Source organism: Nannospalax galili, unplaced genomic scaffold (genome assembly GCF_000622305.1).
Source record: "Nannospalax galili isolate Female #2095 unplaced genomic scaffold, S.galili_v1.0 scaffold846, whole genome shotgun sequence".
Lineage (NCBI taxonomy): Eukaryota > Metazoa > Chordata > Mammalia > Rodentia > Spalacidae > Nannospalax > Nannospalax galili.
In genome coordinates, this window is record NW_008356458.1 from 2,763,173 (window position 1) to 2,779,810 (window position 16,638).

Below are 16,638 nucleotides of genomic sequence, written 5' to 3' on the forward strand. Positions count from 1 at the left end.
TCTAAGGTGGGTTTAAGGGGGCTGGCCTGTGTGAGGAGTGACTGTGTGCCTAGGATTTTAAATGGAGGCACACATTGGATCTTTTCAGGCACTACCCTGAGGCCGTGTTTTTTCAGCCTTTGTAACACTATATTTAGGAAAGGCTGTAATTTGACTGCCTTTATATGTCCAATTATAAGATCATCCATATATGAGCATATTAGTGTTTCAGTGCCCACCATTAAAGGCTGAAGAATAAAGGCCAAATAGTTTTGGCAAAAGGCTGGGCTATTGGCCATTCCTTGGGGGAAGCACTGTCCACTCAAATCTCTTATCAGGGGCCTGATGGTCTAAGGTGGGAATGGAAAAGGCAAACTTTTCCCAATCTCTTGGGCTAAGGGGAATGGAGAAGAAATAGTCTTTAATATCCACAACTGCAATAGAATACTCTACTGGTATTGCAGCCATCCAGGGCATCCCTCGCAAGGGGGTGGCTACCAGTTTCATTCTATCATTAATCATCCAAAGATCTTGGAGCATTTGCCATTTTCCCAAAGCCTTCTTGATGACAAACACTAGAGTATTCCAAGGACTGACCGAGGGGTGAAGGTGCCCCAGCACCACCTGTTCCTCCACTAGATCTATTAAAGCCTTAAGTTTTACCTCAGTCATGGGCCACTGCTCCACCCATACTGGCGGTCCCTCTCTCCATTCAATACAAGGGACCTGAGGGGCAGTGGCCTTTAGTATTGGGGGTGAACCCGAGGGATCTTGTCAGGCTCTCCCCTGTAATTATGAAAATAGGAGAAATCCTGCTCCTTAACCCCTTCAACCCTTTGTGGCATGTGATTGGCTTCCTCATGCTCTAAGAGATTGTCATAAAAGGCCCTATTTTCTGTGGTCAACACAGTGTCCATCTGGCTCAGGCTATCTTGACCCATGAGATTGGATTGGAGGCCCTCGACCAGGCAGTCCCTCTTAAAATGTCCTATCTTGCCACATTTAAAGCACCCTTCCCCCTTTTTTCTCCTCTCTATTGGCTCGGGCATCTTGCACCCCACCCAGCCGCCATGAGCACCTGGGTCAGGGCATCAGCCAGGGGGGCAGTCTGGGCCTGCAGGGCGGTGGTTAGCACCTGTGTCTGTTGGCTATGAGTTCCTGCATCTTGGGAGGCTACTATCCAGCAGCTGACCGTGGCCTGCCTCAAGCCTGAGCAGGCGGCCCGATGATCGCTATTCATACCTTCCCACACCATTAATATGGTGAACTCATCCCTCAGAGGTCTGGGGGTCAATTTCCTGACAAGGCTCTTCTCTACTCTGTCTACAAAGTCTGCAAGGGGATCACTTGCCTTTTGCCTCAGCCCCACAAGAGGATTCTCCAATGGCCCTTCATTGAGCTTCTTTCAGGCTACAAGGCCCGCTCACCTCACCTGGTACAGGTGAGGTCCCGGTACAGGGCAGGCAAAGCTGCCTGTTGTACCCCAATGGAATAGGCATCAGCAGTCCCCGTCAGCTGCCCATAGGAAAGGGGGATCTGTGGGTTTGCTCCATGATTTTGCTCTGCTATGGTTCTATACTCCTCTTTGTATAAGGCTAGCCATTTGATGAACTGGTTGCTAGGGAGGACTGCCTTAGCCATATCCATCCAATCTCTAGGGACGCACAGCTGGTGGACAATGTTTTCCAGCAAAGCCTCGGCCCAAGGAGAGTTGAGGTCATCACTGAGGACTGCGGCCCTTAACTCTTTAAGGTCCTTAGGTATCCATGGATACCAATCCACCAGCCTCTGCGGTCCTGGAACCAAGTTTACTGGGAACACCTTACAGGCAGGGGTGGTTTCCGTCCACACTCTCACTGGAAAAGCGTCAGTGTATGTGGGCTCCCTCAGGTGGGGGGGTGCCGAGGGGGCCTCTCTGCCTCCCCCTGCCACCACCCTCGTCTATCCTGCTGTGATCAGGGGTCGTGGTCCCAGCAGCGGGGCTCATGTGAACCGCCCCACGGATAGGCTGGGGGCTGCTCTTCCCAACTCTTTCTCCCAGGCGATTTCTCTCACCAATCCCGTCTGCTTCTTTGGTCTCCTCCTTGGCCTTGATAGTCAATTTAGCTTTAACACCCAGGGCTAGCACTCCTATGGGGCCTTCAGTGCTGTGTTGTTCCTTTCACTCTGCAACAAACTGCGCCCATGCCCCAGAGTCTTGTTCCTCTTCCCTGTCCTTCGAGCCCTTCGCCTCCCCTCCCTCACTGTCCCTCAGCAATGCTGAGATAGGGGAATCTCCCGTACTGAAGGTGCCCTTAAGGGCCAACATCGTGGGGTAGAACCCCAGTGGGGGCTCTGTCCCAAAGTGCTTCTCCATGGGCTTGATATCAGCGATGGGGGCCAAGAAGGGCTAAGTGTGCTGCTCGGCCATTCACCCGCCTCCCGGAGACTCTCAGACACAGCAGGGAGTTTAGTCAAGCAGGAACTCGTTTATTGTAAGTGTTACAACACTTATAAAGGCAAAAACCACAATCATTAGCATAGGCAGGAACCTATCCTCCAATCCTGGGGAAGGTCACATAGAACACGCAGGCTCCTTTCAATGCACTACTATGGTGATTACGAGGTGCTCACATATTTTCCTCCTGGTTAGTCTCCAATTGCCTACACTTTTTCTTATTTTTTGTCCCTGGTCCAAATGCCTAGCTCATCCCACCACTGAGGCAGTCGGCGCCATTTTGAACTCAGCTTCCCTACAAAGGCAGGGATGGGAGAAACCCTGGAAGTTTAAGAGTCAGATAGTTTGACCTCTACATGTGCTGCTCCATGTCACATGCACACCATTGTACAGAGAGAGAGGGAGAGAGAGAGAGAGAGAGAGAGAGAGAGAGAGAGAGGTTTAAAAAAAGAATCTAGAATGTACCATTCCACTTAGTTTTTAATCTATGCTTTGGAGGAGGAAAAAGAACTGACAAGAAACCATAGGTTAAAAGATCTGGAATCCAGGCTAGAGAGGTGGCCCAGTGATTAAGAACACTGACTGCTCTTGTAGAGGATCAGGGTTCTAGTCCCAGCAACCACATGGTGGCTAATAGGCATCCATAACACCAATTCCAGGGGATCCAACGCTGTCTTCTGACTTCTGCAGGCACTGTATGACACAGGTGCACTTACATACATGCAGGCAATACACTCACACACATAAAATAAAAATAATAAATAATTTTTTAAAGATATGGAATCATATTTCCTGGGTCTCAGTCATTCAGCTTTCCTGATTCTAGTCTCTGAGGTTCCCCCAGAAACTCTAGACCTCTCTGGAACTTCCATCCCATGAGCACTTTGCCCCATAGAGCAATGTTTATAGTATTTCTCTCTTACTGTGGGACTATTAAATGTGGTGCTCCACTAAATAAAGCAATCATCTCCAAGGCTGACGAGAAAAGAGGAAGCACTGAGCCTGCTAAGAAAGGTTGTGGCTTTCATAGTGCTGACTTCCTGATGGATTCCCAAGGATAAATTTATACATGCCATTTTATTCTTAAACATTAACTTTAAATTCTTACTCCGTATAAGCTAAAACTCTAGTATACCTTGTCCCTCACTTCAATGCTTGAAATCTCTCTGCCACATCCCCACACAGCTCATTGAGTTCATGTAATGAGGTAACAACTGTAACAGGAAGTGAATGATTTCTGGAGACTATGCACTCCTGGGAACAACCTCATTAGGAATTTCTTTCTCAGACTAATCTAACAGAATGTCCTTGCAAACCTTTACAGATAATTCCCAAACCAGAAACAACTGCCTTAGACAGGGTACCATTGAAATCTATTTCCAAAACTATTTTTAAAACTCACTGACATTATAATTTGGGGTGAGAAAGACTAGGTGTTTCCCACATATGGGATTTCTCCTTTACTGTGGGTTTGCAATCCTACTTTGGTCACAGAGGTAAACATGAGTGATGATGACTGAAGGTCAATCAAGTTCTGCTTGCTTTGGGTGAGACTATGAGACACTTTCTCATTTGTTGTGCCTATGAGAAGTTCATAACTTCATAACAGTAAATTTCATTAGATATCTTAAAGATTTAAAACAGCCACTGGATATTTGTCTTACTGATTTATAAGTTTAAACATGAAGGAAAGACAGCTGCACTGCGTTCTGCTAGTGGACAATTGACTGTAGATTACGAGGTGCTCTCACACTTATTTCAATTTTATCTTTATGAAGGGACTATGATGCCAGACCTCTATACCCTATGAGAGGATGCACTACGACTAGGATGAGGCACCTTCCAGCATAACTAAGCTCTTAGATAAGAAGCTTCTCTATCATCTGTCACCCTCAAAATTCTCTCTACTTACTAAGTGGTTTCTGGAACCCTGCTGATGATGGAAAATGCCTGTTGTTCTCTAATTCAAGTATTTGTATAATGGAAACATAAGCATCTATGATCTGAGTTTGAAATACTTAACTGACTATTCCTGAGGCCAGCCTAAGGTGAGCAAAGATTAGGTTCACACATTAATAATCAGTCTGGAGGCTTCTTAAAAAAAACAGAACTAGAGCTGCCAGATGGCCCAGCTATACCACTCCTATGCATATGCCCAAAGGACTTTGTATCCTACTACAGATGCACTTGCACATCCATGCTTGTTGCTGCTCTATTCACAATAGCTAGGAAATGTAGTCAGCCTAGATGTCCATCAGCACATGAATGGATAAAATAATTGCAGTATACATCACAATGGAATATTATTCAACTGTAAAGAAAAATCAAATGATGACATTTGCAGGTAAGTGGCTGGAACTACAAAAATTATGCTGAGGTAACTCAACCCTCAAAAGACAAACACCACATGTTCTCCCCTGTGTACAGATCCTGGCTTCAAATTTTGTTTTGTGTACATAATTTGGAGCACAGTGGAAACCAGGAAACTAGAAAGGGACCTTTGGGGCAAGGGATATGTTAGAGGGAGGGAGGTAGTAGATTATATAAAACAAAAGTAGTGGGTGGAACACTTGGGGTGGAAAGGCTTAAATGGGGGAGGGGGGCTTGGAAAGATGGGGGAAACCAAGGCGTGGGCAAACCAAAGAAAGGGTATATGAAAAGCCATACGAAAGCTACCTCACAGCACAGTTAAAAATACAATTGGAGGGATACAGAAAATTCATGCTATGAAAGAAAAGAGGGAAAACTGGGGACTAAAGAAGGAAATTGAGATGGGGATGGGGAAGGAGGAAAGGAAGGGGCAGAGGGTAGGTTAATCAAAACTAAGGATATATGAAAAAGCCTTTTGTAACCCACTAGTTAGTAAGATAATTTCAAAATATAACTTTAAGAGTATAAACAGAATTACCTTGCATAAATAGACAATACTACTCCCAGAAGGCATAGGTTATTAAATAAAAACTGCATCAGGAGGCATGGGATATCTCCTACAAGTTATTGGTCAGCAAGACCAAAGAGGTCTCTAAAACAGCAAAAGCTATTGCCATGGCCCTTGGCTCCCCACCATAACTACGTGGTAAGACGCTGTTGTTGAAAACATCACACACTTTGTCTACAGAACATTGAGACATCAGCATCAAATCTACTAGGAAACATCCCTCCTGCTGGCTAGTTTTCCTAGTGCCAGAAGGTGCTATGTAGGCTGCTGGGGTAGGAAAGACATCAATAGTCTTACTGAACCCTGCATGTTGTGATACTAACCTGCCAGGCAAGATGTTCCCATTGCGACAATAGTGGTGTGACAATTGTGGAGTAACTAACTTGGATTGAATTTGAGGCCTGCTCCACAGAAAGGAATTTCATACCTGGTATTGTAGTCCTGGTCAAAAGTTCATGGCTGAGGAGGTCATAGGCCCTAAGGTAGAACCTGCTATTGTTATTTTGTTAAATGATCATATTGTCAAATTACCTTCTAAATATTTATGTTTGTAGACATAGACCTGTGCTGCTCTCAACCTTGGTCAGAGTAGGCCTCTTTTTTGCAGTGGAGAGGCTCATAGCTCAAAGTGCTGAGAAGAGACTGAGTGCTCAGCCCTAAATGGGACATTGTTGTCAACCCCAAAACCCCCACCAAGGCTCAGAGAAAAATCAGGAAAGAGGAGATGGAAAGAATGCAAGAGCTGGAGGATGCTGTGAAATGCTATCATCTAGGCGTACTGGGGCTATCACACTTATGAACTCACAGTAGCTTTGGTTACCTGCACAAGACCTGCATAAGCTTAAGCCATCATGAAAAGGGGGGTTCCTGAGGCTTCACCCCTAGCTGAGGATGTACTGGTGGTTTATGAATGCTTGAAGATTGGGAAGGAGAGTCACTTTGTGGGGGGGGGGGCAGTGGCCACAGGCAGGTAGCCCATGCACGTGTGTGTGTGTGTGTGTGTGTGCGTGCGTGTGTGTGTGTATGTACATTTAATGATACATACTATGTACCCTCTACCATAGAATATAGACTACTCCAGATTTCAAGATCAAAGATTTCCTGGGGGTTTAGCTCACTATTAGAATACATGTTAAGCATGTACAAATTTTGATCCTAAGCACTGCAAAATGAAACAGTAATAAAAGCCAAATACAAGAGGAGTTTTTCTAAGAACTGTATTGCAGGAAGGAAAACCAAGGATGCTCACCAGTCAATAGCTAGGGGACCACCACATCTCATTTCCAGAACATGTCAAAATGACAGTGTTCTTTGACACATGAGTACGACTTAAGTAAAACCCTCCCTGAATATTGCCCTGCGATCAATAGGGAAGGACATCTGTGTGAATTTAAAAAGAGAAAGGAAGACTTCCAGTGCTCAGCAGAGAAACAGAAATGAACCTTTTCCTCTTATTTTAGGTTATTTCAAAGAGGCGATTTGACAGGATCACAGGTAGCATTCATTCAAAAGAAAACAGTATTTGTCCAGAAAACATTAGGGATCAATCTTCTTGCTGAGACTTGGGCTGGATCTGTAGTCTCTGACACAAATATGCTTCTGTAGTGAAGAGGCTGACATCTTCACTCGGGGGACTAACCCTGTGCTAATCAAAGCACTGTGAGAGGGCTCACAGGCAGAGGAAGGCAGTCTTGTGGATTAACGACACAGAACAAATGTAGGAAGTTTGCTGTTCTTAGGGCTCTAGCTGCCAAGTCCCTTCTTGTGTTCAGAGACATTTCCACTTAATAAGTCTTAATGTGGGTCATGGAAACAAAATTCCTCTTCCATAGTAGTTGAATGTGCTAGATTCTTGCTTTCTCTAAATCCCTTTCTGCAGACAGCTGTTATTCCCATACCAGACACTGATTCATGTACTTTTAAAGCAAAAGAGAAGAGATGAAGGTTCACTGCCTCCTTCCTTGATGCAATACGCTACTGAAAGTCATGTCTGTGGTGAAGAACTATCAGCAGCAGGACAAATTTTCAAGCCTCAGTGGTACTGGCAGGAGTTTATCAGATCAGTTCTATGGCATGAATTTGACCTGGCATCTGGCCTTTACAACTATTCTGTGTTCACTAGCACTAATTAATAAGCCATTTCCTGTTTCAATCTTCTATGCTATTTGCAGGCAAGAACTGATACAGTGGTCAGGTCTGCCCTCAGTAAAATATTTTGAGAGGTTTTTTTTTTTTAATTTTCTTTTTGCTCACAAAGTTGACACAGATAGATACCTTCGACGCCTTTTGCCTGCCTATTTGAGTACTTAGAGCATCCTTTAGGGTTTAGAAACCAATTTCTTGCTTTTCATCCTGCTGACCATGAAATTAATCAATAATCCCCCTGTTCTCCAGTGAGCCCATTCCACTTCATCCTGTGTTTGTCTTTTATGAGTGATAACTCCCCAAAACAGTAGACTGTTCAGCATCACAAATATCTCCAACCCAGAATCCTCACTTTTCCGCCTCAGCATTGAGCCAATTCCTTAGGTGTGCTTTCACTTTCTTTAAACTAGTAGTCACTTTAGAGATGGAGCTTTACCCTCCTTCTCCACACTCTAGCATTAGCCTTGGCAGGCACTCAAGGTACCTTCCAAGTGGACTATTTCTTATTGGAGCATGCAGGGTACATTGCTCGGTATTTTCCTCATTATCCGTTTATCACTTCATGCTGGAAAAAGTGATTTACTTCTTAATGGTTCTCCTCTTTGCTTTATGCCATTATATTTAACTGTCCTAGTCATTTTCTCAGAATTACTTGAAACATTGCTGACTTCTGGACCATCCCACTGTCATGAGTTCAAGAAGTTTCTCTTCCCAGTGTCCTACCCTCAAATCATCAGGATAATTTCTATCCTATTTCCTATAGCCCTCTGCATATACCTATATGCTTTGATGTTCATTCCTTTCTCTAGCAAAAAACAATCAGATTTTAAGCCTCCCCTATACAAATGTAGAGCAGCTTGAGAACCACCTTTATTATATTAAACCTAGACTCCAGAACTGACAGCATCCATTCTTTCACAAGCTGAAAATGATTTGTCCTAGGCACCAAGCCCATAAAACTGTTTCTGTACTGAACCTTATACTTTGTTCCCTGAGCCTCACAATCCTGCCCAGTACCTGGAGCAGGGAAGCTGAACAGATTACCAAAAAAGCACTAATTTTTACCTGATATGGATTAAGAGTTCAAGGTCATCCTCAGCTACATTGTGAGTTTGAGACTAATTTTAGATATATGAAAACCTGTTAGAATAAAAAAAAATAAATTTAAAAATAAAAGTGTTGATTACATTCAAGCTAATGGTTACTTTCTAGACAACCCAAAAGAATTTGGTCCAATTGTGTCCAACTGAAGAAGCATCTACCCTGTGCCGGGTATTGAATGCAGCAACTTTACAATTATCAAGGAAAAAAAATTAAGTCGTCTGGTTAAAGGAGCTTACTATGGTCTAAATGTTCACATACATAACCATAAATGTACCTGGAAGAATGTGGCAAGTTACCATAGATTTATAAACTAAAGTTTCAAAAGGCAGTAGAGGAAACTTGAAAAATATGGACTATTTTAAAAGACTACAATCTCATTATTTTAGAAACCACTGCCAGCAACTATAAGATAATGAAGTTATTTAGTATGAGTGTCCCAGAGGAAGGGGAAAGAAGATCCAGGATGGATCAGAAATGTATAGATGTATGAAAGAAAGTCACTGGGAATTGGACTATGCAGCAGACTAGGAAAATTCACTGTCTGTACCAAGAAAATGTAGTTACGGCCCTTCTCCCAGTAGACTGCCAGGGCCACCACTCTATTGCCCTCAGAGAAGGAACCAAAACACTCTAGTAACTAAATGTCTTTGCTTATTTTTATCAATCAAGGAACTGAAACTCCTGCTTCTTGCATTTTCTAACCATATTAGTTATTTTTCTATTGTTCCAAAACACCATGACCAAGGGAACTTGTAAAAGGAAGGGTTTATTTAGCTTATGGTTCCAAAGGGGTAAGAGTCCATCATGGTGGGGAGGCATGGCAGAGGTGGCTGGAGTAGGAACAGAAGCTAAGCTCTCACATCTTTAAGCAGGCACAGGAAGCAGAGAGCAACTAGAGATCTGGCAAGGCTTAAGAATTCTTTAACACCCCACCCCCCAGTGACATGTTCCCTCCAGCATGGCCACACCTTCTAAGACCTCTCAAAACAGCAGCACCAATTGGAGACAAAATGCTCAAATAATTGGAGCCTATGGGGGACATTTTCATTCAAATCACCATACTAACCTTCCTTTTCAAGCGAAGTTTCATGGGAAGAAGAAGGTGTTCATATATTTCTTTATAAAGCTGTAAAAAAAATCTATCTAATGATCTAGGTATCTAGGTATCAAAGACATACTTTAGACTATCCTTTGTTCTCTTTTGTAGCACCTTGGTTTTCTTGTGTGGAATTCCAGGGAAATTTCCTTGGACCCACTTTCTCAGACATTTCTATACTGAGAGAGTCTTTCAGCTTCTCTGCACAAGAGGAAACTAAGGCCTATGAAAAATGAGTATCCTGCTTAGGTCTAGACTAAGGCAACATCCAAACAAGAATTAAGGTTTCCAGATCTCCAATCTGTGCTCTTCCAACTCCACTGCTCCATATTACAAACTGAGATCAAGCAGTGTGGTTAAGATAAATCCTGCTTCTTAGTTACTAGGGTCCAGCCGAGAGCCATCATCCTGTATATTTCTATGGGTTATCTGTAAAGGAGTAAGAATGACTATGTTTTTTTCTGTTCCTAAGACAGTCTTGCCATAGAACATACACACTCCTGTACAGGTTATGTATACTGTATCTGAAATGCTTGGGATCAGATTATAGAGATTTTTCAAATTTTGGAGTATTTTAATATAAATCATATCTTGGGGATGGAACACAAGTCTAAATACAAAATTCATTTGTATATCATATAAACCTTAATACTTATAGTCTGAATGTAATTTTAACCAATATTTTCAGTATGCCTATATTTTAACATCACATGAAGTCAGGAATGGAAATTTCCACTTGTTCCATCATGTCTGTATATGAAAGGTTTCAGGTCTGGAGCATTTTAGGTTTCATATTTTCAGAATAAGGGTGTTCAACCCTTCCCTGGAACCACCTGTGAGAGGTCAAACACAAAGTCGGCAAAGCTGTCAACACTGCTGGCTGTCTGGTGATGGTTTTATGGCAGCAGTGACAAATTAGATAATACACTCTGCTCCTTTCTTCTGAAAGGAGCACAGCAAAAAGGTCACAGAAGCTGTCCCTGGGATTTGACCTGCATTTTTCAGAGACTGGAAGGGCAGTAAGTCCTTTTGGTAAATACTATTCAGATCTAGGGGAGAGGCAGAGAGGGCATCTGTCTGCCATTTTCTTCTTAGAAAGCTCAGCAGGAAGTACAACATTCCAACAATGGAGAATGATGGTCTCTATGAAGCCAGCTCTGCCTAGTCTCCTACACCTGTATTTATTTGGTTCGTAGAAGTTTAAAATGCAGCAACTATTAACCAACAGATAGAACCCCTACTTTCAGTAAGTTTACAATGTGACATATTCTACCCCTTTAGTCTGAAGTATGCAACTGTTCATAATAATTAAGGACTCCTTCCTTTCCAAGTATGACAATAATCATTATGTGGACTAAAGACAAAGGGCAAGATTTTGGAACTGATGAATGAAATGTCAGAATCAACACAAAATGTATACCCCCCCAAATCAATTTAATCATATCTCTACCCCACTTAAAAGTAACAAGTGCACTGATTTGCCCAAGGAAGAATATGAAACTTTTTAGCCTGGAGTCTTAGGTCATTTATGATGTAACAAAAGATAGAACAAGGAGATTTGTCCTCCCCAGCACTAGCTCTGCCCAGTAGCAAGGTTGATCTCCATATTACTAATCATTAAACTGTTATACAGTAGGTGTTGGTAAATGTTTCACACAAATGAATCCAAGTTGAGATTATAACAGCAGAGTAATTAAAAACATGAGCTTTCTCTTCACTTATGCTACACTTTCATTAAAAAATATTTTAATGAGCTTCCAAACTAGTTTCGTTTCAAGTCTCTGCTTTGCAACTTTCTGATCATCATACTGAACAAGTCACTTCATATTTCTCTAAGATTCATCTGTAAAATAAGTTTTTTTTTAAAAAAAAAAACATGCTAATGTCTAGTGTTGTAGAAAGAGCCCAGTGAGTTACAGGTGAAGCACTTAGCTCAGCTTCACGAGTGGCAGTCATTTAATAAAGACAAATGAACGCCATCTCCAGCTAGACTCTGGATACACCTTCCACTTACTGAGTGTATTGGTCACTTTTCTCATTGCTGTGACCAAACATCTGATAAGAAGCAACCTAAGGGCTGGAGAGATGACTTAGTGGGTAAAATGTTTACAGCACAAACATGAGGACCTGAATTAAGATTCCCAACACCCTGTAAAAGCCAGGCTTTTATATTAAAAGCCAGGTGTGGTAGCAGGTGCCTATAAGTCCACCACTGGGGGACAGAGACAAGTGGCTCTCAGGGGCTCACTAGTTAGCCCATCAAGTCAAAACAACAAGCTCAAGGTTCAGTAAGAGATCATGTCTTTAAAAAAAAAGAAAGAAAAAAATTGGAGAAGACATCCTGACATAACCTCTGGCTTCTACAAAAGCCCACACAGATAAGTGCATGTACACACACACACACACACACACACACATACACACATTCACACACACACACATTCACACACACACACACACACACACACACACACATGGATAAAGGAAGCAACTTAAGGAAGGAAATATTTATTTTGACTCACAGTTTGAGGTCCATCCATGGAGAAGCCATGACAGCAGGTATCCACGGCGGCAGAAGCATGAGGCAGCTGGTCATATTGAGTCCACAGACAAAGCAGAGGGGGATGCATGCTGGTGCTCAGCTCATCTTGTCAGTTTTATTCAGTTGGTAACTGCATTCCATGGGACAGTCCTACCCATATTCAAGGTGAGTCTTTTCTCCTCAGTTAAACTTTTCTATAAACACTCACAGAAACAGCTAGAGGTAGGTTTCCATGATGATTCTAAATCAGTCAAGCTGACATGAAGATTAAACACTACACTGAACAAATGCTGTACATCAGCAACTGTGTTAGACATTGTTCCAGGAACTTAATGGCTAAGTTCCTGGTAGTAATTTGAGGCCCCTTTGGCATTTTCTGTACACATAATAGTTCTCCCATCTTAAGGAAAAGATAGAATATTAAATTACATCATTTTCTCTTTTACTAAAGTAAGGGAAGTATTCTTTACATTTACCAATAAATATTACATTTTATAAAAAGTTGAAAAGTTAATTCTTTCAAATTCATATGTGAAGATTCTATCTAGAACAATTATTATTAAACCTTGATGCATTCCTTCATCATTTTTATGGTTTGATTTGTATTCCTCAATAAAATATTGAATTCCTAAACATCTAGTCCTTACTGTTTTGCATTTTTATTGACTATTTTACTGTGCAGTCCGAGTCTGGCCTTAAACTCAGTGATCCACCTGCCTCTGCCTCCCCAGTGTTGGGATTAAAGGTGTGAACCACCACACCTGCTCCACCCCAGGAATTTTTAGAAATTGAGTGACTCTCAAAGAAATACAAATAGAGTCCTGATTAAAAGGGGAAATCTGGTCATAGGGGCATGCTTAAAGGGAAGGTAAGAAAAGACACACAGGGAGAAGGGACTACATGAATAGATATATCTATAAACTAACTGCAATGACAATTTTCAGAGAAACAGAAAAGGCAATCCTATTACTTTTTCCGAATCCAAAGTAGTTGCTTTAACAAAAAAAAAAAAAAAAAAAACTCCTTGAACAGAAAGAACAAAGCTAGAAGTATCACAGCATCTGACTGGAAAATACATTGCCAAGCCTTTGTAGTCAAAACAGCATGATGCTGAATACAAACACACACCATGGAACAGAGCAGACAACCTAGAAATATTCAGTCACTGTGATGGCAAGGGGAAGATGTCAACAACACACACAGGGAATGGCCTCCAACAAATGTTTTCAGAAAACCAGGTATCCACGTGCAGAGAATTTAAGTTGGATCCTTAAATCATACCAGATACAAAACTCAACTCAAAATGGATTAAAGACTTAAACATAAGAGCAAAAACTATAAAACTAAAAGACTATAAAATTACCAGAAGAAAACCTGCATGGCATTGATCTGAGCAATGATTCTTTGGATATAACCACAAAAGCTTACGTGGATAAAGTAAAAATCAACAAATGGTATTAAGTTGAACTAAAAAGCTTATGAACAGCAAAAGAAATAATCAATGAATGGGGAAAAAAATGTCTTCAAACCAGGTACCTGATAAGGGATAAGTATTCAAAATATGTAAGAGACTCATCTTAACTACAAGAAAATAAGCCCAATCACAAAATGATAAAAGACTTCAATAGATATTTCACAAGTCATAAAATGTTCAACAGGTATGTGAACAAAAATGCTTAGCATCACCACTCATCAGGGAAATGCAAATTAAAACCCCATACTGAGCTATCGCCTCACTATATAGAAAAGCTATTGTTCAAAAGACAAAAATGAAGAGAAAACGGGAGTGTTGTTAGTAAGAATGTAAACTGGAGAAGCCATTATGGAAACATTGTAAGTTCATCAAAAACTTAAAAATGAAACTAGTATATGACCCAACAATTCCACTACTGATTTCCCAACAGGAATAAAACAAAAATATCATAGAGATATTTGCATTTATATGGTACAATGTAGTACCATTAACAATGCCAAAATACCATAATCAATCTCCATGAACAAAGAAAACATGGTGCTATACACAAACGCAGTACAGTATTATTCCTCCTTAAAAGAGAAGGGTGGTCCTTATTAGTAATGGTAGTGAGTACACCTGCCTAGCACACAGAAGACTGGAGTTTGATTCCCTAATGAGGAGGAAAGCCATCCCTCGGGGACTGGAGAAATGACTTAGTGATTAAGAGTACTTGCTGCTCTTACAGAGGACCTGAGTCCAGCTTCCAGCACTCATGTTGGGTAGCTCACAAGCACCTAATTACAGCTCCTGGGGATCAGATGTCCTCTCTGGACTCTGTGGGTACCCACATTCACACTTGCATATATTCACACACAGACACACACATATACATAATTTTAAAAATAAATATAAATCATTAAAAGGGGGAAATTTCTGTCATTTGTAACAGCATAAATGGACCTGGATGACATTAGAATGGGTAAAATAAGCCATGCCTAGAAAAACAATATGTCATGATCTCAATTATATATGGAATCTTTGAAAGTTTAACTTATGGAAGCAGAGACTATAATGCATAATGGTGAGTACCAGGGTCTGGGGCCGGAGGGCGGGGGTGGGGGGGAAGGTTAGGGATGACAACAAAAAAATAAGTTTAAGAAATCTATTTTATTGTTGTATAACATTATAACCATAACTAACAGCAATGCTTGTATCCTGAAATAGATAACAGCAGATTTTAAGTGTTTTTACCAGAAATATAGTATATGAGGTAATTCATATATTAATAAACCAAATTTAGCCATGTGTGTATACATTTCAAAGTATCATGTTTTACAGGATAAATATATATAATTCTTATTTGTCGATTAAAATCGTTTTATTTTTTTTGTTGTTGTTGTTGTTGAGTCAGGGTCTCCATGTATCCCCAGCTGGTAAGAAAGTCACTATGTAGACCAGACTGGTCTACAGTCAGAGGCCTCTGCCTCCCTAGTGCTGGGATTAAAGGAGTATGCCACCACATCTGGCCTAAAAATCATTTTACAAAGAACAAGAGAAAGAAAAGGTCTATCAAAAAAAAAAAATCACATATTAGTCAGGGTTTGCTAAAGGAAGAGAATAGAAAAAATGAATATATATACATATTAAAGGAGGATTTATTAGTTGTCTTACATGATGTGGTCCAGGTAGTCCAACAATGGCTGTCTCACACTGGAGAGGCTGAGAATCCAGTAGTTGCTCAGTTCATAAGGCTGGATGTCTGAACAGTTTCCATCTGGTTCTGAAGGCCTGGAGGATTCCCAGAAAACTGTTAGTCTTCAGTGTACACTGAAAACCAAAAGAAGCTGGTTCTGACATCAGTGGACTGCAGCAGCCACAAGATAGATGGACTTGCCAAAAAAAGTGAAAGCAAGCAGGCAAAAAGCAGTTTCCGTCTTCCATGTCATTTTATCTGGGCTACCACCAAAGGTACCTCCCACATTCAGCATGGGTCTTCCAGCTTGTGTACTACCAAGTAGTACCAAAGGCTTGTGTACTACCAAGGCTTTAGTTGATTCCAGACCCAGTCAATTTAAAGAGCAAGAATAGCCATCATAGATCATGACCTTGCAGAAACATTAATATTAACTTCTAACCCCTAAAAGTGTAATACAAATTTGACTGTCTTAAACCACCCAGTTTGGAGTACTTTTCTATGGCAACATCAGCAATTAAAAAAAAAAAAAAAAAAAAACCATTGGTAATAGCTTTATAAGGCCAATGAACTACAGAGATCTAAAAGATCCTATAGAGTAGAGCTAACACATAGGACTTAAAAATGCTCAGGAATGAGGATCAACGACAAACTTCTTCTAAAACAAAAAGTAGATATAACAGGTATTAAGAGCTAGTTAGAGTGAGCCAAAGGACATAAAATTAAGTTCAAGGAATCTATTGCACAACATAACTATCTTGAAATATATACTGAAAAAAAACTATTAATAAAAACTACTTAGTGGCACTCCCATCCTCAGACCTCTTGGGGTAAGTATATAGCACAGCCCTCCGCGCTTTGACTCCCCAAGCCACATTCACCCTTCCATCTCCCCCACTGTTGTCTCCTCCTAGTTTGGGCCCTGCGCCATTCCTAGTCTTGGGGCCCCAGACACCTGGGGAACCAATACTGCTTCCTGATCTTTTTCACCCAGACCAACTTAATGCCTTCCCTGGACCCTAGGAGCACTGCTTCTGGACCAGGCCCTGCCCTCACCTCCCTTTACTTCCCTGATCCTGCAACACCCGCTAGCCTCTTTCTGGGGCTGACAGCCTCTTTCTGGGGCTCCAAGGCTTACCTTTCCGCTCCCTGATCCTTTGCATCCAGTACAACCCAGCTACTCAATCCACTCCCTGGGAAATCTTGGGGCTTCTTCCCACCCCATTTGCCTTTGCATCCCTGCATGGC